Genomic DNA, 26,647 nt, shown 5'->3' on the forward strand with positions numbered 1-26,647 from the left:
TGAGTGAAACTGAACCTGTTGTCTCGTTACTTATTTTCATCATTTCAACACTGACCTACAGAATTTTCCCTGACAAAGACAACTCAAACTTAACCTATTCATTTATTACCCACAATATAGAAGTGCAACATAATCTGACTGCTCTAAAATGACAACATGACTTGAAACAATTAACACAAAAGAATGGCCTTGAATTGGAAGAAATCATAACAATAACCCATACGTTTCATAAGTCACTTACCTCACAGAAAATCTTCATAACACGAACTACAGCAATAACAGCAAGCAGCAACTACAGCCAGCTAAATAAAAAGATTCTAACTACTAGAGGCTCTCAATACTAGGAGTCATTTCGTTAGCAAAAGAAAGATTTTGTTAACGAGCAAACAATGTATTTAGTAGATTTTACCTTAATCATGGACATCCAGGTCCAAAAATTATATAGTCGTCAATAATTCCACTATCCAAGCATTAGCAAATACATCCATTGTCATTTTACAATGTATGACCTACCAACACTGAGTCTCCACGAAGGACACATGTCCAAGCCGCCCGCTCGATAACTGCTAACTGCTAGTCCGTCCAGCCACAGAGTCTCTTACCGAGGGCAGTCACAGGTTCGAATCCTGCCTCGGGCATGGGTGTGTGTGCTGTCCTTAGGTTGGTTAGGCTTAAGTAGTTCTGAGTTCTAGGGGACTGATGACCTCAGAAATTAAGTCCACAGTGCTCAGAGCCATTTGAACCATTTCTTACCGAGGGCGCAGGGCGCTGTCGGCGATATTAATTACAAAAATGGTTCAAATGGTTCTGAGCACTATGGGACTTAACTTCTGAGGTCATCAGTCCCCTAGAACTTAGAACTACTTAAACCTAACTAACCTAAGGACATCACACACATCCATGCCCAAGGCAGGATTCGAACCTGCGACCGTAGCGGTCGCGCGGTTCCAGACTGAAGCGCCTAGAAGCGCCCGGTCACCCCGGCCGACTTATTAATTACAGTCTATAGCGCTCCCTACATACGAACATATACAAAGTCTTCATGCTCTTCGTTCATTTCCATGAGAAACTGTAGCAAATGATGACGTAATAATATGCGCAGCTTCAAAAAATTGTATTACACATAAGGAGTTGTCTAAAACTCACTATATCGATTTTGGGCCAAGTTTACCCTTTTTATGTATTTTCAGTCCTCTAGTGCATGTTACACTACTATTTCATATGACCCTCTATACGACAGTTCCTCATTTCATTTTTTTAGTACGGAGGATTATTACGAATCGCTTAGTGACAAGATATAGCCTATCACAATAAGTTACAATCCCTATTCGTCTTGATTTTGGGCATTTTAATCATTCTTATAGGAAGTTAGCCTCGTAACTGTGAACGGTTTAGCATAATACCTGAGCCAGCTACAGAGGAACAGTGTCCGATTCTTTCCAATCTGTGAGCATTCTGTGTATGTCGAAGTCCTTGTAGACAGCTGCCAGACAGCCTCTAACGCAGGAGAATTTCAGACCTTTCGACACTTGGCCGTAATGCGGATTAAGCGCTATTTTCCAATGAACGGGTGCAAGCGACACCCCTGTCAGCTGGTCGACAGTTCGTCAGCGCTGGCTGCCAAGTGTCTGTCTGCTGCGGTGCGGGCGCAGCGGTTTCTCCGCGTATCGGTCGCGCTGTGTACACACGGCCGCAGATTTGCATGCCATTTGCATGGGACAGGCGAGGATGAGGATAAATAGAGACCGCGCCACCTCGCGGTCACGCCTGCTGCGCTCGCTCTCTCTCTCTCTCTCTCTCTCTCTCTCTCTGTCTCTCTCTCTCTCGGCTCCGTACGAGTAGCGTATGGCCGGCGCTCCAGTTATCCCTCCCCCCTCTCCCACCCTCTTCTGTCACCCTTGCCACAGGCAGTGATCCACAAGTCTTCCACCATACTCCGCTAATTAACAGTACTGTCCCCGTGGAAGGTTATCTGTAGAGACGCAAAAGCAGCCCGTACAGTCGTGGCAGTGAGTGTTTATTACATCCATGGGCGTCTGTGTTTATCAGTGAAATTTCTCTATCTCTCGATGTTATTAGAAAGAACATGATTGCTTTAAAGTGACACTTGCTCCTTGATGGTTTAAGGGACAGTAGCTCGAGCGAGAAGCTACACCACTGTAAGAGCTCAGAAGACAGAAATGTGAGTTACCCCTACAAGCTTCGAAGAAACACGAGGAAAAAATGAGAACGGTTACATTTTAACGGCCCAGACGTCGTGATCATTAGAAATAGATCAGCAGCAACGTCTACATATACACTCTACAAATCACAGTGAAATGTGTAGAAGAGATTGCTTAGTGTTGTGGCACTGGTTACGGTTTCTACCCGTTCCAATAGTGTATGGAGTGCTGGAAGCATGACATTTAAATGCCTCTGTGAGCAATATAGTTAGCTTAATTTTTTCTTCGAGATCTCTACGGGAACGATACATAAAGAGCTTGAAGGACAGATAGGTTCTTCATTTTTTTGACTTTGCACATATGCTTCACCAAATAATTGATGACTCTCTTCAAGTGTTGGCTCCAATGGCTCTGAGCACTATGGGACTTAACAGCTGAGGTTCAAAATGGCTCTGAGCACTATGGGACTTAACATCTGTTGTCATCAGTCCCCTAGAACTAAGAACTACTTAAACCTAAATAACCTAAGGACCTCACACACATCCATGCCCGAGGCAGGATTCGAACCTGCGACCGTAGCGGTTGCGCGGTTCCACACTGAAGCGCCTAGAACCGCTCGGCCACTCTTCAAGCGTGTGTCAAACCATGTTCTTCAGCATTTCTCTCACGTCCTCCAGTCAGCCATAAACACGTGTGACCATTCGTGGCACCCTCCTTGTAAATTTTCAATATTCCTAGTTAGTCCTATTTTCCATGAATCCCACGACACTTGAGCAATATTCTAGTATAGGACGCAAAAGAGGTTTTCAAGCTGTGTTCCTTGTAAACTGACTGAATATTCCAGTTTCTGCCACTAAGGAAAAGTGTGTCTTACGTAAAGACATACTTTCCAACATGACCATCCACTGCCACCCACTCGCAGTTGCGGTGGTAGGTAGCCCTTGGTTTCCTGTTGTCAGTAAGGTAATTTAGGCGCGGTGGGTGGAAGTGGGTGAGTATGGCTGGCAAAAACAAATTCTCACACATTGTGTTTATGAATAGCATGCAAAATGTTTTGAGTGGCTTTTCATGTCTCAGTGAGGGATAGGGATGTATTCCCCACTTTCTAGAAACTATATTTTGAATAGAATTTTTCCAGGAATTCCAAAACCTTTAAAGGTAATGTGGCTGAAAATTATAATAAAATTATTATCAAGACTCCGGAGGGTTGAGAAAATTTACATACACCATGACTGATGAAAATGAAACTATAAATTTTCCTACTGAATTATTCAATCAGTTGAATGTTCCAGAAATGCCGTTACACGTGGTCAAATTGAAGGATAGTTGGCCAGTCATTTTACTGTGGAATCTGAATTTGCCGAAACTATGTAACAGTAGAAGACTCTGTATGAAACAATCTCAGAATAACATCATCGAAGGCAATACAATGACTAGCAAATAAAAAGGGCACACAGTATTGACGCCGCGAGTACCTTTAATATCAGCTGGATTGCCCATCAGTTTAAGGCGTTTGCAGTTTCCAGTAAAGTTCGGTTACTGCATGACCATCAACAAAGCACAAGGCTAAACATTCCGACATTGTAGCATTAAAGGACTCATGGTTTTCACATGGCCTATTTTATGTCGTGTGCTCACGAATTAGATCACCTCAAAATTTGTTTATTTAGAGCCCGAACAATAAAACTATAAATGCAGTGTATGAGTAAGTGTTGAGGAGAAATGAAAATATACATATCTATATAATAAAAATTAAATTTCTTATTAAATAAAGTAACTTTTGATTCAGATTTGTGTTACTTAAGTAATAACGTTTATCGCACTGTTGATTAATTAATTTAATATACACTATAAACACACGTTTAATGGAGTATATGTCTGTATGTTTCTGGTAGGGAGAATGGTCCTCATGCCGTCAACCATGCGATATATTCTGATAAGGGTTAAGCTGGGTATTGCAGTTGGTATCCCAACAATGTGTTACATACACGTATTTGTAAGAGTTGAGTGATTTCAAATATGACACTGGCGGAACAGTTTCGTAACATTTTACAAATAGTACATAATTTACTTAATTATAGATAACTTTTCATCACCTAGTAGTCAGAAGACAATTGCTACTGTTTACTAAGTGTCTAGTGTGCAACATAAACAGTACCCCCTCACATATTCCCTGAGCATGCCTGAAGTTACATGTAGTTTTGTTGAACTCTCCGACCAATATGGCCACACAGGGAGTGGTAAAACTGTCGTGAACTGCAAGTGATCAACACTTCAAAATTTTCGTTTAATGAAATATAAAACCAATTTTAAAATCAATTTGTACAAAATTTACAAAAAGACCCTGTTTTAAAATTGCGCATTCGATAGAATTAATGGACACAGTCTCTGAATACGGCCAAAACTACAAGATGTTGCAATAAACAAAATAATTCAAAAGCAGGTAACTGACCTATTGAAACGTCCCCTAAGAAAAAATATTGAATTACTGTGCTGATAAACCTCTTACATTATTTGATTTTCAAACAGCTGAGCAAAACTGAACGTACTCAGACATTTCTTTCTTTACTTATTCTGATCAACACTAAACTGACAAACAATATTTTTAGCGCAACGCAATCTGACTTTCAAAAATCCCTACAAAAGAATGGGCCTGACTAACAATAACCTATACCTTTCATGAATCACTTGCCTCACACAAATCTTCGTTACTCGAATTACTGCAATACAGCAAGCGCCAATACTGCCAGCTAAATAAAAGATTCTAACTACTGAAGGCACTAACTACTGATAGGCATACTAAGCAAATGAAAGATTTTGATAGAGAACGAGCAATGTATTTACCTTAATAGTGTTCAAAAGTCATAATATACATATGAGTTCATGACATCAAGTCTTACAAATTTACTGTCTCTGATGGACACACGTCCAGATCATCCGCTCTCAAAACTCCGCCATCTCTCTCCCCACATCCACCACTGCTGGCGGCTCACCTCAAACTGTGCGCAACGCTACGCGCTGTTAACATCCAACTGCCCAACACTACAATAGCAAATTCCAACAATGCAAACCAGCCACAGACTGCACACAGCACAGTCAGTGATTTTCATATGGAGCGCTACATGGCGTTACCAACATAAAAACCTAAACAGCCTACTTACACTATGGATACCCCAATAATGTTTAAAGCACTGGACTACTAAAACTACAGAAGGATGGCCACCCGAAGAAGTTCATTCAGCCAAAAAATTTCAAATACATAACAGATTCAAAAGAAACTGTTGTACCTAGTTTCCCGGCGGCAGTGGCATTTTTCAGCAAGATAATAATCCATGTCAAAATGCCAGGAGATTGATGGAGTGGTTCGATGAATACACTAGGGTGTTCCAGTTCATGTGCTGGTCCTCCAAGTCGCCAGCTCTGAAATGGATCGAATACATCTGGGATGTGGTTGAATGTGACGTCAGAGCTCATCGCCCCTTCCCCGGAATTTACGGGAATTAGGTGACTTTTTTGGGCAGATGTGGTGCCATATCCCTCCATCGCCCTACCAAGGCTTCCATGCCACGATGCATCGCCTATAATATCCATGCCAAAGTGGACATATCGTCTAGTAGGTAGGTTGTCATAATGTTTTGGCTGATCAGTGTATACATTCCGCGCCAGGAAGACAATCAACCATTAAAGCAAAGCCGTTTAAATCGAACGTTCCACATGTAAAAGACAGATACACTCGTAACAGATAAACCAAAACACAGTGTTACCAGTGTAGTATAATTATGAACTCTCACATATAGATGTAGTATGAAGAAGTATGGTATGCATTCTTGCCGTCATTACCGACGACAAAAATGCAAAAACTTGAAAACAAAGAAACATTGAAGATATGGCAACGAAGGTAACGTCAAGAGACTTTCCGATTAAAAAATAACACACATAGCAAGTGGAAGTGTCACTTCGCTAAGACAGACTTGCAATCAGGAGGACAACGGTTCGTACCCCGTCAGGGCCATCCAGATATAGGTTTCTCGTGGTTTACTAAATCATTTAAGGAGAACGCCAAGATGATTTCTGTGAGAAGATCGCAGCAGGTCTCAAACCCATACACAACGTGAGTGCGAGACAACACGATGACTTGGCTACTTCAAATGACTGTGCGCACTCAAGGCGTTTCGAGTGACACCTTTATGCAGTTAGCGTACGATTGCAGCACTGTACGGCCTCACAAATTCAAACGGCCGCTATGCCCGCATTGGCCACTAAGCCTGCCGTTCTCTTATACTACGCTTAGCCTATATTAAACCTTTGTTTTATGTCTTAGCCGGCCGCGGTGGTCTCGCGGTTCTAGGCGCTCAGTCCGGAACCGCGCGACTGCTACGGTCGCAGGTTCGAATCCTGCTTCGGGCATGGATGTGTGTGTTGTCCTTAGGTTAGTTAGGTTTAAGTAGTTCTAAGTTCTAGGGGACTTATGACCTCAGCAGTTGAGTCCCATAGTGCTCAGAGCCATTTGAACCATTTTTTTATGTCTTAGGCGATCTCCTATTCAAAAGACCATGTTGCCGTGTGTAAAAGAACTGATAAGTAAGGGCTTTACGGAGATTATTTTAGTTAATCTGTTGCAGTATAGCTATCTAGCTGTTAACTGGTGAGTTCGATGTAGGCTATCCTATAGTTCCCTGCTCTTCCTCACACTGCTTTTGGGGACAAAATGACAAAAATTATTATTCTACTGCCAAACAGTTTTTGCACAATTAGAAAGAAATCAAAGATATCTGCTCTTCTAATTATTAATGAAACGTAGACAGTAAACTATGTTTATCATTCTGATATGTATACATTTTTCGCTTAAGTATAGCCCGGATAACGTAATATCTAAGGAAACAGTACATAAAATTACTGGCAATAATCCAACGCTTGTTTCACGCAAATGGACCAGAATGCGACGCTGTCGCGACCTGTCGCTACCGAGAAGGATTTTTTTCTTCTTTGCTGGTACAAACGCTAAACAGTGGTGAGTGCTCGTTAAAACACGTGGGCAAACACTGTGCACTTTCTGCTTAATGGGAGTGTAGAGTGACAGAGTTGCCTGTTGTATTACTCCACTCGACAAGCTTTTGACAGGGTTGAAACGCTACCAGAGTATGTATTTAATCTGATAATACTTTTTTTTTAGTAATAAAAAGTCTTTTGCTGGATATATAAAATATACGATCGCTCTATTGACAAAGCTACCCGGCATATTGGCTTTCCAATTTTACTGCTTATTTTGGACCACTTGGTGTGCGTAGCGCTGTTGCTGACCGTATAACATACGGTACTTTTCATTGTGTATTAACGTTTGTCTTCGTAAGGCATCACATTACATCGGCAAATCCAATTTTCGGTGGGCACTACCACCTTCATCGTTTGAAGATAGGCGATTTCTTGGAGAGACGTATTACATGTACTGCCTATCAGGCTTACTATGTGTGGAGTGATGTCGCCCGAGCTGTGTAAGCGTAACATACAAACACGGAAATCGGCAACGAAAGTCATAACACCTTCAACAAAGTACGCCGGTATTACAGAGCAGAAAGGTAATAGAGATCGCCACATTTACCATTGATTTTAGGTTTTGATGGTTTTAGGGATTCTACAATAATGGAAACAGTAAAAAATTCACATGTGCACTAGCGCATTTAACAGGGACAGCGGCCGTGATGTTACTGTAGTCTCGGCACGGACGCTGGAGGAGGATTTTCACAAACGACGAAAATTTAAAGCTTGTCTTAAAGCAATATAGTGGCTCTGGAGGCGATCTCAGTTCCCCTACCTCTCTGGTATTACAGTCCAGTGTGGTTTGAAGGGTATAAGGGGTTCGGAGCTGTATCTGTTTCGCTGGCCGGAGTGGCGGAGCGGTTCTAGGCGCTACAGTCTGGAACCGCGCGACCGCTACGGTCGCAGGTTCGAATCCTGCTTCGGGCATGGATGTGTGTGATGTCCTTAGGTTAGTTAGGTTTGAGTAGTTCTAAGTTGTAGGGGACTGATGACCACAGCAGTTAAGTCCCATAGTGCTCAGAGCCATTTGAACCATTTTTTGTATGTGTTTCACCTTTTGATTTCCGTACTTCCGCTCTCAAGTCTCATCGCTACATCTGAAATAAATTGGACTGTGACCGTGTAAGACACACGCATCGGTCGCTTTTGTCAGTCGATGAAGACGAAATTGGCGTCCACATTTGAAGTTTTAGTTTGTACACGGATGTGACGCTGCTTTGGCAATGAAAAAATGTTATACAAGGATCCGCTACGAAAAACTTTAGTCATCCCATTCTTTTTACTTATTTCTCCTCAGTAGTAATCAAGCGAAACGTGAGCAGGCTGATCTATGAGCGATCAGGCGCCGCGGGTGTAGCATTTGATTTTGTGCAATTAGCTTGTGCACAGAATCGCTTATATTTTACGATGGCTATTTCTCCCAAGGTTACGAAATGGAAACCATTCAAAAAACTAAAATGATTTATTTACAATATTTAGCTGCATCTTCCAGCTCTTCTGCATAGTCGTACATTTGTCGTAGCGTTGTCCCGACTATCCAGCTGATGACTGGGTGTTGTGTGATGTCCTTAGATTAGTTAGGTTTAAGTAGTTCTAAGTTCTAGGGGACTGATGACCATAGCTGTTAAGTCCCATAGTCTCAGAACCATTTGAACCATTTGACTATCCAGCACGCTCGTCATAGAAGGCAGCCGCCTGTACGTTCAGCCGATTCTCTACCACGATGTGCAGCTCGTTATCTGTGGCAAAATGCTGTCCTCCTACCTAGCGTTTAATGTTTTTAGGGATGAAAATCAGAGTGAGCCAAGTCCGGGCTGCATGGTGGGCAACCGAACACTTCCCATCGAAAACGTTGCAGGAGCGTCTTTGGTACAGATGCAGTGCGCTATCGAACATTGTCATGAAGTAGGACAGTGCGTAATGATAGCATTCCTCTTCGCTTATTGTGGATAGCCCTTCACAGACGTTGAAGAGTCACGCTGTTTGGGGCTGCAGTGATGGTCGTGTCACGTTCCAAGAATTCCAGCAGCAAAACTCTCTTCGGTCCCACAGCACAGAAGCCATACACTTCTTTGGTTTACTCGGGGAATGAGAAAGCATCCATCGTTTGGATTGCTACTTTGTTTCTTCGTTTTGAAGTGGACGGAAGTCTCGTGCGCTTGGACAATTTTGTCCAAAAAAATTCTTTTTTATCACTATAGCGCTGGAGAAACGTTAAGACGGCAACCATTGACTGTGTTCTATGATGGTCGAGCAGCATCTCTCACAGAGTTTGCGGTACTGAAGTCTCTCACTCACGAATTTCGGAGAACGGCTCACTCAACACAGAAACTGTGAACCGACAACGTTCTCCAGTCGCCTGATCTAATCGTTGAACAAAATTGTCGGTTGACACTCGCTTCCTTCCCCGACAGCCTGCACCATGAACGTCTGTACGCCCTGCTTCAGTGTTCCTGCACCACTGCCACACTTCGCTGTAACTCATGTAAGTTTCGCTCTACACCTTACTCATTCGTCGATGAATTTCGGCTGCACTTCACTTCTAAGAATGAAGAAATTGGGTGACAGCACGCAATTCACCCTCTGCGCGAGACGTTATTTTTCTAGGCACGCTTACGTACGCACTGCACGCACAAAAGTGACAAGTGCGACGTGACGCGACCGACGGACATACTGGAAAAACTGCAACCCATCTGCGCAAAGTTTCATGGGATTTTCTCCGTGGGTTTAATTTCGCTACCCGCTGACCATGAAAGTCCGCAGCTCGTGGTCTCGCGGTAGCGTTCTCGCTTCCCGAGCACGGGGTCCCGGGTTCGATTCCCGGCGGGGTCAGGGATTTTCGCTGCCTCGTGATGACTGGGTGTTGTGTGATGTCATTAGGTTAGTTAGGTTAGTTAGGTTTAAGTAGTTCTAAGTTCTAGGGGACTGATGACCGTAGATGTTAAGTCCCATAGTGCTCAGAGCCATTTGACCATGAAAAAGAAAAGTAGCCATCGTACTTGGGCTTACACAAATGAATTAGTATAATTTATTACCCGTGTGTCTCACTTACTGTACGAATCATTACTGACTCACAGAAGGCTCTACTTTGTGTATCATAGAGTGTGTTTCAGCTTTCCTCACTACATAGAAGCATAGTGTACTTTCTGAATACTCAACGTGGCATATTTGACTTGCCCATGTGTACACCATCACATTAATTTGTCGGAAACTCTGATTTTAAGGATATGATGTTAAAGTAGTGTGAAAGAATGTACTTGCAGCTATAAAGCTACTTTGATAGGCATAAAGAAAATGAAAGAATTGTAATGATGGGAACTGTTATGCTGTGTGAGGCTGTCCCGACTTAATAATTTCTTAAAAGTTCCTCAGCCGTAAAGTCAACTGTTGCCGCGGAAATTACACAGTAGGAGTTGCCGTGGAAATAGCAGAAAATTCAATGAGGCATATGCTCAGTATTATGCTATTGGGTAATTGACGAGGAGCTGCATGAAATCCCATTATGCCCGAAAAACATTTAAGGAATGAAAAGATTGCTTAGGCTTTGCGATTTGCTGCAAACCTAAAGTTCTTTTTGTATAAGATTTGAGAGGCTAGTTATTTGAACACTGAATTGCGTCCAATTCGACTTTAGTAATGAATCGACAGAAAACGCCTACAACTTCGCGCAAAGAACCGCAGTGATATTCAGATACGATAATTCTGTTAGATAACGAAGGAGAGCTTCGTAATATTTGAAATCACAGTCTAAAAGGCTACGAATCCCAAGTTATTATTTGTCCGTAACTATTCGTGCCCTCCATGAAAGAGGTAGGACGAGAACCCTCTATTCGAACAGAAATAGAAAAGTAATGCTAAATGAACTGTTCCTTTATGGTACAACCAAGGGTGTTTACGCTATAAAGTCAAGTTGTCGTCCCTGTTCAGGGCGAAGGACGCCTCGACGTGGTGGTCTCGATGTGCAGAAATAACAACAGATGAGATGCGTCTTTAGCCGATAACGCAGCAGCCGCGAAACACAGAAGCCACTCAACATGTTTTGCCGTCTGCGGGAAGTAGATCAAGGGAACAGCGAAACAGAACTCGGGCCGAGGGTAGCCAATATTAGTGGCGTGTCTCTACAGATCCAACACAGTTCTCTGAGCTTTGTGTTTTAACGTTTGCGGACGTTTAGTTCTCAGTTGTTGTAAGAGTTAAAACGAAAATAGACACACACACACACACACACGCACACAATTATGCATTTACTTTGCAGCGCTAGTAACGCAAGTAGTCTATAGTGTAGCTATGTGTATGGACTATTTTTACAACAGATACACATATGCTGTAGTTTCCCATATCCATTCAGTAACTCGGCAAACTACCCTGATATATAGACACTAATGGCATGTCTCAACTTGTATTTAATCCAAAATAACGAGACAAATCTTGTTGTTGTTGTTGTTGTTGTTGTTGTTGTTGTTGTTGTTGTGTTACTGTTCTTGTGGTGTCCTCAGTCCGTACGCTGATCAGATGCAGCTCTCGACGCTAGTCTATATCGTACATGTCTCTTCATCTGCCAATAAGGAAGGAAGGAAGGAAGAACAGAAGACTGTTGTTTAACGTCCCATCAACATAGCGAATAACTACTGCAACATATTTTATATCCATTCGAACCTGCTTACTGCATCCAGCCCTCATCTCTCCCTAGAATTTCTACCCTCCACCCTTTCCTCCATTACCAAATCGATGATTCCTTCATGGTTCAGGATGTCATATCAACCAATCACTCCTTTGAAATGAGTTCTGTCATAATTTTTCCCCTAATTCTCTTCAGTGCCTCCTCATCACTTTCTCGTTCTACCCTGCAAATTTTGCATCATAGGAGTCGAAAGGCACGAAAGGGAAGCAGTCGTTTATGAGGGAGTGAGACAGGGTTGTAGCCTAACCCCAGTGTAATTCAGTATGTACATTAAGCAAGTAGTAAAGGTAATCAAGGAGGAATCAAAGTTTAGAGAGAAGAATTGAAAACGCAGAAATTTGCCAGTGACCTTGTGAGTCTGTAAAAGACAGTAAATGACTTGAAAGAAGAGTGCGGCAGAATGGACGGTGCTTTCGAAAGTGGTTATAAAATGAACATCAACAAAAGTAAAACAAGGGTAACGGAATGTAATCGACTACCTCAGGCGATGCTGAGGGAACCAAATAAGAAAATGACACACTGACAATAGAAAGAAACGCATTTCTCAAAAAGAAAACAAACTTTATGCAACTTTAATTCGGACTATTGTCCATTTAAATTATTGCTTTCTTTTTAATGGTAATGCCTTTTTCTGTATACTGCCTCAGTTTGTTTCCTATCTATGTGAATTTGTCTTTGATGCTAAATTGTACCTTTCGGTATGTTATTGCGCCTGTAAATGCGTAATACCCACAAACGACTCTGTTTCCTAGAATCTGTTACATAGACGAATTCGACAAAAATATGGAAGAACCACAAATACAACACATTTCCACACCTAATATGCTGAAGCAAATCCGTTGTCATTCAAGACAACTTCAAGTAGTCTTGGAATGGACAAACACAGGCCTGCACGGTCTTAAAGGGAACCTTATAACATTAATCCTGGAAAACACTGATAATTTCAGTTATCGACGGTGGCGGTCGATAGCGATCGCGCACCTTCTCTCCAAAGAAGACCACAAAGTCTCAGTAAAATTAAGATCTAGCGACTGTGGTGGCCAGGGCAGACGCTACAATTCATCCTTGTGCTCACAAAACCAGTCCCAGACGATGGTAGTTGTGTGAACAGGGGCCCTCTCGTCTTGGAACGCAGCGCCACCACTGGGGAACAAATACTGTAACACTGGATGGACCTGATTGGCCAATATCGACATATAATGCTTGGCAGTAATGTGACCTTGCAGGGCACCCACGGGGCCCGTGGAATACCACGAAATGGCTACCCAAATCGTGACTGGATCCCCCCCCCCCGCCCCAACCCCCCCCCCCTCATGTTTCACACTTGGGACGTAAACTCGGCCAAAAGTTGGAAACAGTCCTAAACATGGCACACCCTGCCAAATGATTTTCTGTCATTGGTCCTAGTCCAGGTTTTATGGCTTCGGAAACATGTGTTCCTGCTACGGATATTACATCACTGATGAATAGTTGTGGAATTGAATCTCACCCTGCAGTCACCTGCTTATGTATCTCACTTCGTGTTGTTTTGATGCTAACGCTGTATTAAAGTTCTATACGGCGCCTCCTGAAACTCCAAACACTTAAAGTAACTTAGTTACCGAAGAACACACCACACGAGAACCAAAAATTTGCCCACGTTAGAATTCACTTAGCTCCGACATAATGCTCTCAGAACTGAAATGAACACTGTTCTCACCACGGATACACATGCGACGTATTTAGAACATTCTACAGGTGCCGTTCGTGGTCTGTTATAACAGAGCAACCTGCAGGCTTGACTAGCATCTGCATTCATGCTCAAGCCTGCATTTCTCGCAGTGTTTACATATTTTCGCCCCAACTCTGCAGCTGAAAACAGCAATATCAAATGTCCTCAGACGTAGCATCTTCATTTATTTTTTGTGTTTTGCTACTCAGCAGACGCATATTTTTGGCACAGTTGCTCTGTTGCAAAGCAGCGTTGTTAAGCAGCGTTGTTTACTGAAAATAGTGGCATAATCAAAATATGATGCTGCGTCAGTATATATTACGAACGACTTTAATCCAGTGATTAGTCTCTTAAAACCAAACCAACCAACAAATAAAATTAATACCGTGGTGAATGTTACGCACTTACTGTAGTTAATCAGGTCCGTTATCGCTAGTTAATGTTTTCTGACACACATTAATCAGCCAGACCATTATGACCATCTGCCTGATAGCCCATATGGCCACCTCTAGCACGGATAACAGTGGCGAAGCGTCGTGGCATGAAAGCAGTGAGGCTTTGGTAGGTCGCTGGAGAGAATTGCCACCACATCTGCACACACAGGACACATAATTCCCGTAAATTCCTGGGAAGGGGAGACGAACCCTGACGCCTCATTTAACCACATCCCAGATGTGTTCGATTAGGTTCAGATCTGGCAATTTGGAGGACTAGCACATCAATTGCAACTCTCCACTGTGTTTCTCGAACCACTCCATCACACTTCTGGCCATCTGATATGGAGTATTAGCTTGCTGAAAAATGTCGCTTCCACCATGAAGGAGTATATGTGGTCTGCAACCAGTATACGATACTCCTTCGCCGTCATGATGCCTTGCACGAGCTCCACTAGACCCATGTATGCCCACGTGAATGTTCCCCATAGCATAATGGAGCCGCTGCCAGATTTTCTCCGTCTCGCAGTACAGATGTCAAGGAGCTATTCCCATGGAAGAAGACGGATTCGCGCCCTATCTGGTTTCACCAGACCACGCAACGCTGTGGCACTGGGCCAACGTCCCGTGCCGATGGTCACATGCTTATTTCAGTCGTAGTTGTCCAAGTCATGGTGTTACCGTTGGCACATGCATGGGTCTTCGACTGCGGAGTCCCACCGTTAGGTGTGCTCGGTGCTCTGTGTGTTCACACACACTTGTAGTCTGCTCATCAAATGGTTCAAATGGCTCTAAGCACTATTGGACTTTACGTCTGAGGTCATCAGTCCCCTAGACTTAGAACTATTTAAACCTAACTAACCTAAGGACATCACACACATCCATGCCCGAGGCAGGATTCGAACCTGCGACCGTAGCAGCAGCGCGGTTCCAGACTGAAGCGCCTAGAACCGCTCGGCCACAGCGGCCAGCGTCTGCTCATCATTAAAGTTTAATGTTATTTCTTCGACAGTCCGCCACCTGTCCTGCTTTACCAGTCTACCTAGCATATGATGTCCGCCAACAGTAATGACGGGACGGCCGTTGTGGTCGAGCGGTTCTAGGCGCTTCAGTCTGGAACCGCGCGACCGCTACGGTTGCAGCTTAGAATCCTGCCTCGGGCATGGATGTGTGTGATGTCCTTAGGTTAGTTACGTTTAACTAGCTCTAACTTCTAGGGGACTGATGACCTCATATGTTAAGTCCCATAGTGCTCAGAGCCATTTTAGTAATGAGGGGCGGCCGTCCAATGCTATGGCGGGTGGACGTGGTTTCACATTGGTTTCGCGACGTGTTGAAGATATTCGCCACAACTCTCCCCGAACAGCCGACAAGTCGTACAGTTTCTGAAATGCTCGTGCCGAGCCGCCGGGCTACCACAGTCTGCCCTCGATCACACTCAGATATATCGCCCGCCTTCCCTGTTCTATACAGGGACAGCACGTGCACTTGTAGTACATGCACCGTGCGTTTGTTTGACTAGCAATCATTCCCCGCCAGACGACGTTACTATTGACTCGACGAGTTTAATCTGACATAACGTCGTTGGTCATAATGCTCTGGCACATAAGTGTAAGAGTCCTACAGTTTGTATTGTAATGTGTGCTCAAGCAGATTACTTCCCCGAGGTAGACTTTTTTGTTTTTAACGAAGTTTTAACTATCCCTCGAAAAAGTAGATACACAATTAATTTTTTGTTTATTTGTTGCTACGTGTATGCACTCCTTGTACATACTGAAACCTTCGCGCCCTAATATCGCAGCACGCCACTAAGCCAGCCAAAACGAAATGGTGCAGCCCGTTGATACAGCGAAGCGTTGTGTGGTAGTTGGTTTTCTGCATCTGAAAGGCGCTTGCAGCATGGTCAGACGAGTCTGAATGGCGAAGTATGAATTGGCATAACATGTCTACATTAGCCCGCACCTCGTGGTCGTGCAGTAGCGTTCTCGCTTCCCACGCCCGGGTTCCCGGGTTCGATTCCCGGCGGGGTCAGGGATTTTCTCTGCCTCGTGGTGGCTGGGTGTTGTGTGCTGTCCTTAGGTTAGTTAGGTTTAAGTAGTTCTAAGTTCTAGGGGACTTATGACCTAAGATGTTGTCCCATAGTGCTCAGAGCCATTTTTTAAGTCCCATAGTGCTCAGAGCCATTTGAACCATTTTTTTTTTGTCTACATTAGTTACCAGTAACCGCACGAGAAGTGGAGACCTGTTGCTCCAAGACCAGCGTATCAGAATCAAAGCGATAGTAGAAAGAGTGAAAAATCACTTCTCGACCTGTTTTGAACGTTTTGTAGGATATTCGGAAAATCAGAATCAAAACGATAGTGGAAAGAGTGAAAAATCACGTAACGATCTGTTTTGAAATTTTTGCAGGATATTCGGAAAATTACACTTCTGGCCACTAAAATTGCTACACCAAGAAGAAATGCGGATCATAAACGGGTATTCATTGGACAAATATATTATACTAGAACTGAAATGTGATTACATTTTCACGAAATTTAGCTGCATAGATCCTGAGAAATCAGTACCCAGAACAACCACCTCTGGCCGTTATAACGGCCTTGATACGCCTGGGCATTGAGTAAAACAGAGCTTGGATTGCGTGTACAGGTACAGCTGCCATGCAGCTTCAACACGATACCACAGTTCATCAAGAGTAGCGACTGGCGTATTGTGACGAGCCAGTTGCTCGGCCACCATTGACCAGACGTTTTCAATTGGTGAGAGATCTGGAGAAGTGCTGGCCAGGGCAGCAGTCGAACATTTTCTGTATCCAGAAAGGCCTGTAAAGGTCCTACAACATGCGGTCGCGTTTTATCCTGCTGAAATGTAGGGTTTCGCAGGGTAGAGCCACGGGTCGTAACACATCTGAAATGTAATGTCCAGTGTTCAAAGCGCCGTCAATGCGAACAAGAGGTGACCGAGACGTGAAACCAATGGCACTCCATACCATCACGCCGGGTGATGAATACACGCTTCCAATGTGCGTTCACCGCGATGTCCCCAAACACGGATGCGACCATCATGATGCTGTAAACAGAACCTGGATTCATTCGAAAAAATGACGTTTTCCCATTCGTGCACCCAGGTTCGTCGTTGAGTACACCATCGCAGGCGCTCCTGTCTGTGATGCAGTGTCAAGGGTAACCGCAGCCACGGTCTCCGAGCTGATAGTCCATGCTGTTGCAAACGTCGTCGAACTGTTCGTGCAGATGGTTGTTGTATTGCAAACGTCCCCATCTGTTGACTCAGGAAGATGCCTGTCATCTCGACTGCTAGTGGTACGAGGTCGTTGGGATCCAGCACGGCGTTCCATATTACCCTCCTGAACCCACCGAGTCCATATTCTGCTAACAGTCATTGGATCTCGACCAACGCGAGCAGCAATGCGCGATACGATAGACCGCAATCGTGATAGGCTACAATCCGACCTTTATCAAAGTGGGAAACGTGATGGTACGCATTTCTCCTCCTTACACGAGGCATCACAACTACGTTTCACCAGGCAACGCCGGTCAACTGCTGTTTGTGTATGAGACATCGGTTGGAAACTTTCCTCATGTCAGCACGTTGTAGGTGTCGCCACCGGCGCCAACCTTGTGTGAATGCTCCGAAAAGCTAATCATTTGCATATCACAGCATCTTCTTCCTGTCGGTTAAATTTCGCGTCTGTAGCACATCTTCGTGGTGTAGCAATTTTAATGACCAGTACTGTAGAAAGTGCCTCGCCTGCTAAGTTCCGCGAATCGTAACGACCATTAAAAAAGTCCGCAAAACCGACACATTTCCGTAAATGTTCCCACTGCGTCAGATTATAACGTGTCGGACACATTGGTAGAGTGAGAATTAAGTTTTCGTAATTTTAGGCGCGATCTGACAGGGCATTCGGCTCGGTCGAATAAGCGTTATCTGGTAAATTTTGTGCTATGACCACGTCTGGATTGAAGATGGCAGGGACCTCTGAACGCATGTAGCAATCGTTGTCCTAGTGGAAAATCTGACGGACACCAAGAGATCAGAGATGGATAATTGTTTCTAACATGAACACAGTCAGTATGATGAAATAAGACAAATAAAGCTACAGAGGCTCACAGTAAACTTAGGTTACCAACAATCTACATGATAAACAAGTACGATAGGTTATAGAGAATGTAGAAACAAACTTATTGGTGATGAAAACTTGTCGACACGACTTTTTTATCAAATCTACTTACGCTGAAAGACAGGAAAGTGCACTACCACTCTAAAAATTAATAGAATAGAAAGCAATTATCACATTTTAACTAGCAAACTATCTTGGGATAGCTACTGGTAAAAGCTATCAATTCAGTAACTCAGAATTGCTATACCAGACTGGTATTATAATTCAGGATTAATTAGTTTGTAATGAAGTATCAGGAAGCAATATGTTGGAACTTACCAGCTTATATCCTTATATTGAAACAAGACAAAAATTTCCAGTAAACACCGGCTCTAAACTAAATACCGTAAGAGCTATGAACACTTGTGCTTCACACAGTGAAAATGGACAAGTGTTCATGTCTCCTAAAGCATGCATTTTAGAGTACACGTTTATTATACATTTTTTCTTGTTTTTGTGCAAGAAACCTGTCCCAAAAGTTTCAGAAAAATAGTTTTCAATCGCCCTGTATACCAGTATTCACACTTACATAGAAAAAGTGACAAATAATAATAATCAAGCTAAAGATAAAATTACAAGGGAATGATGAGACACATCACCAAACTAGACAGAGGGGATAATATTCTATAACAGCGACGCTATAGATACAGACACATTAAGTAATTCACACGTGTTCCCATTACACAGTTCAGTCGCACAATCATGAAAAACATTAAAACTGTCGTGCCCAATTACCGCACAATTAACAAATTTATCTTGTTTTTCATGGCTACATAGCGCGCATGCGAAGGCGTTTATAGCTATTGTAAAAGATGCTTTATTTAAATAATTTGTATTGCACTTGTAACACATATTCTAAAGCAGATCTGTGACATCGTAGGCCAAGGAGAAGATAACATATAAGCAGGAAGCAACGAGGGCTCCAGTTTGAGCATGCGACCTAGCAAAAATGGATAACAATGCTGAGGACTGGACAACACCTCTCACCAATATAGTATGAGCTAATAATTGGAATATTGGAAACTGTCGGAACTTATATAAATCGATGGTGCAATTTTGCTTGATGGACTACAGGATGTACCAGGTGATAAAAAAGTCAGTATAACTTTGAAAACTTAATAAACCACGGAATAATGTAGGTAGAGAGGTAAAAAGTGACACGCATGCTTGGAATGACATGGGGTTTTATTAGAACAAAAAAAAAGTATTTGCTAGACGCGTGAAAGATCTCTTGCGCGCGTCGTTTGGTGATGATAGTGTGTTCAGCCGCCGCTTTCGTCATGCTTGACCTCCTACGTCCCCAGAACTCAGTCCGTGCGATTATTGGCTTTGGGGTTACCTGAAGTTGCAAGTGTATCGTGATCGACCGACATCTCTAGGGATGCTGAAAGACAACATCCGACGCCAATGCCTCACCATAACTCCAGACATGCTTTACAGTGCTGTTCACAACATTATTCCTCGACTACAGCTATTGTTGAAGAATGATGGAGGACATACTGAGCATTTCCTGTAAAGAACATTATCTTTGCTTTGTCTTACTTTGTTATGCTAACTATTGCTATTCTGATCAGATGAAGCGCCATCTGTCGGACATTTTTTGAACTTTTGTACTTTTTTGGTTCTAATAAAACCCCATGTCATTCCAAGCATGTGTGTCAATTTGTATCTCTCTATCTACATTATTCCGTGTTTTATTCAGTTTTCAAATTTATACTGACTTTTTGATTACTCGGTCCTTTAATATTCAGCGAAATTGAACGTGGAGTTTTACCGATATCCCGCTTATAATTTCTCGATGATAGGTGGTTTCAGAGAGTCCTGGTGATATGAATTAATGTTTAATGGAGACTGTGTTTGAATTTTACGTCAATTGAAGTCTTTCCCAAGTCACTTATGGTTGTTACAATATTTGCGCAACTTTACAAACTTTTCCGGTTGTCACTGATATTTTAGGAACAGGTAATTAAGACGACCAGCGGTTACACCAAGACGACGCAGAAGAATTACTGTTGGACCTGTCAGGTCGTCAGGCGAATCCTTATGATTTCTTTATCCGCCTAATCACCATGGACGAGTGCTGGATCTTCCACTGTGACCCCGAGACAAAGGTGCTAAAGCAGGAATGTGAGATCATCACCGCCGAAAAGGTGCAGACACAATGGTCATCGGGCAAGGTGTTGGCGAGAGTCCCTGGGAAGTGCCATAGTTTGGTGCTACTAGGCTATGCCCGCAAGAGGCAAACCGTATCGCCGGCCGGTGTGGCCGTGCGGTTGTAGGCGCTTCAGTCTGGAACCGCGTGACCGCTACGGTCGCAGGTTCGAATCCTGCCTAGGGCATAGATGTGTGTGATGTCCTTAGGTTAGTTAGGTTTAAGTAGTTCTAAGTTGTAGGGGACTGATGACCACAGATGTTAAGTCCCATAGTGCTCAGAGCCATTTGAGCCAAACCGTATCGAAATCTTCTGACAAGTTTACGAGAGGTTATGAAGACAAAACGTCGCGGATGACTGTCTAAGGCGACGATTTTGCTCTACAACAACACCCCAGTCTAATCTGCACTGGACACAGTGTTGCTGAATGGACAAAAACATTTTACCTTCTTTCCCCTGCGTATTCTTCCTCATGGCACCCAGTGACTAAGAAGAAACTATTATGTGAGTGGCATTTCCAGAAAGACGACGAGATTATTTTCGTGGTAGACTTCCTCAATTGGAGAAATGCAGTCTTTCACAGCCAAGGTGATCGCCAAGTCATCCATTCTTGGGAAAAATGTGTCGCATTTAGAGGTGAACACGTAGAGGAGGAGTAACACCGTCAGATTTCAGGCTCGCAGCTAGATTTTTCTGAAGTGATAATTAAAACTTTTTTACTACCGCTCATATTTCATCAAATTAATACCATATTTTGTTTTTATTACAGTGCGCGTAATTTTGAATACACTGTTCCTCGTGTCCAATAAAATTAAAACTTCAGTAGCACAGCAATGGCTTTTTACGAATTTACCGTAACATTAAATGGTGAAACAAAATTTTGCGAAGGTGGAGTAACTTCAATTTTCGGCATATGATGAAGCAAACTGATTTGAGAGAGTTTTTCTAACAGTCTGTCTTTGCTGATATCTCACAAAGGTTTGCAGTTATTTTTCGCTAGTCATTATCTTTCGACATTTTCGTATAGGTTGCATTCTCTTTAGCAAAGACGTGTACTTACGAGCGTATCTACTATTTGAACAATAATCCTGGATAATAACTTGTATTAGTCCATCAACAAACAGGACTTATAAAACGAAAAGTGGGAGTGAAATTCCAGATCATATTGTAGCTGTTAGTACAGTTAGAGTTTCTCTAACGACGTCATTATCGTGGTCGCCTCCTTCGTTCAGAGTCTGGGCTAATTAGCCTGTTGCGATGCTCATAGCCTGCTTGCCCTCCCCGGGCGTCTCCTGGAGGTAGGTCGATATCTCCAGGTTTCACGGACAGCGTGCCGGCGTCACAGGTGTTACATCTCTGTTATAACGGTTCATATTTCACACTAATTTGTACGTTTCGTTTCATGTTAGAATTTTTCAATGTGAGTTCAGTTTGTATTTCATTATCATAGTATTTTTCGACGGCTCTAAACATCTCTCAGCTCATGGAATTAATCATCGCAAACTCGTGCTGTATATTTCTGACTCACATACTGTAACTGACGATTCTAAGTGAGAACAAAGATAAATATCCATTATTACTGAAACTTACCTAGAAGACAAATAATATAAATTATTTAGAAATATTTCACTGGTGGTGTTCTATCTACTAAATCCGTACGTCATCTTCAGTTGTTGTTGTTGTGGTCTTCAGTCCTGAGACTGGTTTGATACAGCTCTCCATGCTACTCTATCCTGTGCAAGCTTCTTCATCTCCCAGTACCTACTGCAACCTACATCCTTCTGAATCTGCTTAGTGTATTCATCTCTTAGTCTCCCTCTACGATTTTTACCCTCCACGCTGCCCTCCAATGCTAAATTTGTGATCCCTTGATGCCTCAAAACATGTCCTACCAACCGATCCCTTCTTCTAGTCAAGTTGTGCCACAAACTTCTCTTCTCCCCAATCCTATTCAATACCTCCTCATTAGTTACGTGATCTACCCACCTTATCTTCAGCATTCTTCTGTAGCACCACATTTCGAAAGCTTCTATTCTCTTCTTGTCCAAACTGGTTATCGTCCATGTTTCACTTCCATACATGGCTACACTCTAAACAAATAGTTTCAGAAACAACTTCCTGACACTTAAATCTATACTCGATGTTAACAAATTGCTCTTCTTCAGAAACGATTTCCTTGCCATTGCCAGTCTACATTTTATATCCTCTCTACTTCGACCATCATCAGTTATTTTACTCCCTAAATAGCAAAACTCCTTTACTACTTTAAGTGTCTCATTTCCTAATCTAATCCCCTCAGCATCACCCGATTTAATTTGACTACATTCCATTATCCTCGTTTTGCTTTTGTTGGTGCTCACCTTATATCCTCCTTTCAAGACACTGTCCATTCCGTTCAACTGCTCTTCCAAGTCCTTTGCTGTCTCTGACAGAATTACAATGTCATCGGCGAACCTCAAAGTTTTTACTTCTTCTCCATGAATTTTAATACCTACTCCGAATTTTTCTTTTGTTTACTTTACTGCTTGCTCAATATACAGATTGAATAACATCGGGGAGAGGCTACAACCCTGTCTCACTCCCTTCCCAACCTCTGCTTCCCTTTCATGCCCCTCGATTCTTATAACTGCCATCTGGTTTCTGTACAAATTGTAAATAGCCTTTCGCTCCCTGTATTTCACCCCTGCCATCTTCAGAATTTGAAAGAGAGTATTCCAGTTAACGTTGTCAAAAGCTTTCTCTAAGTCTACAAATGCTAGAAACGTAGGTTTGCCTTTTCTTAATCTTTCTTGTAAGATAAGTCGTAAGGTTAGTATTGCCTCACGTGTTCCAACATTTCTACGGAATCCAAACTGATCTTCCCCGAAGTCCGCTTCTACCAGTTTTTCCATTCGTCTGTAAAGAATTCGCGTTCGTATTTTGCAGCTGTGACTTATTAAACTGATAGTTCGGTAATTTTCACATCTGTCAAGACCTGCTTTCTTTGGGATTGGAATTATTATGTTCTTCTTGAATTCTGTGGGTATTTCGCCTGTCTCATACATCTTGCTCACCAGATGGTAGAGTTTTGTCATGACTGGCTCTCCCAAGGCCATAAGTAGTTCTAAAGGAATGTTGTCTACTCCCAGGGCCTTGTTTCGACTCAGGTCTTTCTGTGCTCTGTCAAACTCTTCACGCAGTATCTTATCTCCCATTTCATCTTCACCTACATCCTCTTCCATTTCCATATTATTGTCCTCACGTACATCGCCCTTGTATAAACCCTCTATATATTCCTTCCACCTTTCTGCCTTCCCTTCTTTGCTTAGAACTGGGTTGCCATCTGAGCTCTTGATATTCATACAAGTGGTTCTCTTCTCTCCAAAGGTCTCTTTAATTTTCCTGTAGGCAGTATCTATCTTACCCCTAGTGAGACAAGCCTCTACATCCTTACATTTGTCCTCTAGCCATCCCTGCTTAGCCATTTTGCACTTCCTGTCGATCTCATTTTTGAGGCGTTTGTATTCCTTTTTGCCTGCTTCATTTACTGCATTTTTATATTTTCTCCTTTCATCAATTAAATTCAATATTTCTTCTGTTACCCAAGGATTTCTATTAGCCCTCGTCTTTTTACCTACTTGATCCTCTGCTGCCTTCACTACTTCATCCCTCAGAGCATCCCATTCTTCTTCTACTGTATTTCTTTCCCCCATTCCTGTCAATTGTTTCCTTATGCTCTCCCTGAAACTCTGTACAACCTCTGATTCTTTCAGTTTATCCAGGTCCCATCTCCTTAAATTCCCGCCTTTTTGCAGTTTCTTCAGTTTCAATCTGCAGTTCATAACCAATAGATTGTGGTCAGAATACACATCTGCCCCTGGAAATGACATACAATTTAAAACCTGGTTCCTAAATCTCTGTCTTACCATTATATAATCTATCTGATACCTTTTAGTATCTCCAGGATTCTTCCAGGTATACAACCTTCTTTTATGATTCCTGAACCAAGTGTTAGCTATGATTAAGTTATGCTCTGTGCAAAATTCTACAAGGCGGCTTCCTCTTTCATTTCTTCCCCCCAATCCATATTCACCTACTATGTTTCCTTCCCTCCCTTTTCCTACTGACGAATTCCAGTCACCCATGACTATTAAATTTTCGTCTCCCTTCAGTACCTGAATAATTTCTTTTATCTCGTCATACATTTCATCAATTTCTTCATCATCTGCAGAGCTACTTGGCATATAAACTTGTACTACTGTAGTAGGCATAGGCTTTGTGTCTATCTTGGCCACAATAATGCGTTCACTATGCTGTTTGTAGTAGCTAACCCGCACTCCTATTTTTTATTCATTATTAAACCTACTCCTGCATTACCCCTATTTGATTTTGTATTTATAACCCTGTAATCACCTGACCAAAAGTCTTGTTCCTCCTGCCACCGAACTTCAATAATTCCCACTATATCTAACTTTAACCTATCCACTTCCCTTTTTAAATTTTCTATTCTACCTGCCCGATTAAGGGATCTTACATTCCACGCTCCGATCCGTAGAACGCCAGTTTTCTTTCTCCTGATAACGACGTCCTCTTGAGTAGTCCCCGCCCGGAGATCCGAATGGGGGACTATTTTACCTCCGGAATATTTTACCCAAGAGGACGCCATCATCATTTAATCATACAGTATTATTCTATTAAACATGCCATCAATTCAGTCTATATTTCAGAATCTTTTTAAACAGTTCGTTAACACAACACACATTATTTGTCTACAGCTTTTCTAAGCTAATCAGTTACGAATGACTGCTATGTCGATGCTAGCCTAGTCTTGCTGCCTTTCTGTCCGTAAGTTTTGTACAGTTGCTCCAAGAAGCTTGTTCGTAAGTTATCTTAATCTAATAGAAAAGTAACGTACTTTATATTCATCATGTCTGAAATTGGTACTGATAAACTCCGAACTATTGTAAATGGTCCACAGAGAAACTGAGTATGGGAATACGTTTCGCACAGCGACACTGCAGATGATCAAACATTCAGGTACAACACCGGCCGGTATGCCACCCTAGGAGTATTTAGGATCATCTCCGTCCACTGGATCTGTCGAACTCAGTCAGCAATCACAATTATAAATACATGTTTGAAAATCTCTACATAACTTTTTACTGTAAGGGAAAGAACACCATAAATAAAACGAAACATAAATTAACAACATTTGTAGCTTCGACCCACTGAAAAAATTAAAACTTCATTTATTCAACAGTTCACTGTTCTTCAAAACAATACGGTCCGCCGACCCAAACAACCTGTATGCCACAACCTGCTATCAGTGAAAGCTCTCTGGTGTATTTCTAGTGGGATTTCTCTGGCTCATATCTATGGTACAGTTTACTGTAATTACTAAGTAGTTGTGGTCAGTGTATTGCTAATAATTAAGAGACACCGACAAAAGCACGCCTTTACAAATAATTTTACCATAAAATTCTAGTTAGACAACGTAATGGTCTTGCTGCTTATGAACGGTCGTGATTTTACACCAACGGCAAACGAAATGCCGTATAAAATGCGCTGTAAAGAACCGTGTGCGAAATCCAAAGCTAGTGGGTAATGCCAAGGACCCTCAAAAACAGCTCAAAAACTCTCTAAGCGAGATGTTGACGTTCCGTGGACGACTTGTCATTTCCCTCACTACTCACCCAGTTGCTTGAAATAATATTTGTTATTCCCTTTACACTGCTTTTATTTGTGTTGTAAAGATATGAGATGAATATCCACAAAAGTAAATCAAAGGTTGCGGAAAGTAATTAAATTAAATCAAGTGATACTGAAGGAATTAATTTAGAAATTAGGTGCTGCAAATACCCAATGAGTTTTAATACATTGGCAGCAGACTATCTGAGGATATCAAAAGGAGAGGCGACATAAAATGCAGTCTGACAATAAGCAAGAAAAGCGTTTCTGAAAAGATAAATATGCTTACGAAGGACATACGAGTTGTTGTTGTGGTCTTCAGTCCTGAGACTGATTTGATGCAGCTCTCCATGCTACTCTATCCTGTGCAAGCTTCTTCATCTCCTAGTACCTACTGCAGCCTACATCTTCCAGAATCTGCTTAGTGTATTCATCTCTTGGTCCCTCTCTACGATTTTTACCCCCCACCCTGCCCTCCAGTACTAAATTGGTGATCCATTGATGCCTCAGAACATGTCCTACTAACCGGTTCCTTCTTTTTGTCAAGTTGCGCCACAAATTCCTCTTCTCCCCAATTCTATTCACTACTTCATCATTAGTTATGTGATCTACTCATCTAATCT

The 26,647-nt window shown here is 42.4% G+C and overlaps 1 protein-coding gene across 1 annotated transcript in view; it reads right to left on the reverse strand.

Annotated features, from left to right (window-relative positions):
* The window catches only part of LOC126235152 (uncharacterized), a 907,277-nt gene that overhangs the window by 541,385 nt on the left and 339,245 nt on the right, over positions 1–26,647 (reverse strand). The window lies entirely within an intron of this gene.

This window comes from Schistocerca nitens, chromosome 2 (assembly GCF_023898315.1).
Source record: "Schistocerca nitens isolate TAMUIC-IGC-003100 chromosome 2, iqSchNite1.1, whole genome shotgun sequence".
NCBI classification, from domain to species: domain Eukaryota; kingdom Metazoa; phylum Arthropoda; class Insecta; order Orthoptera; family Acrididae; genus Schistocerca; species Schistocerca nitens.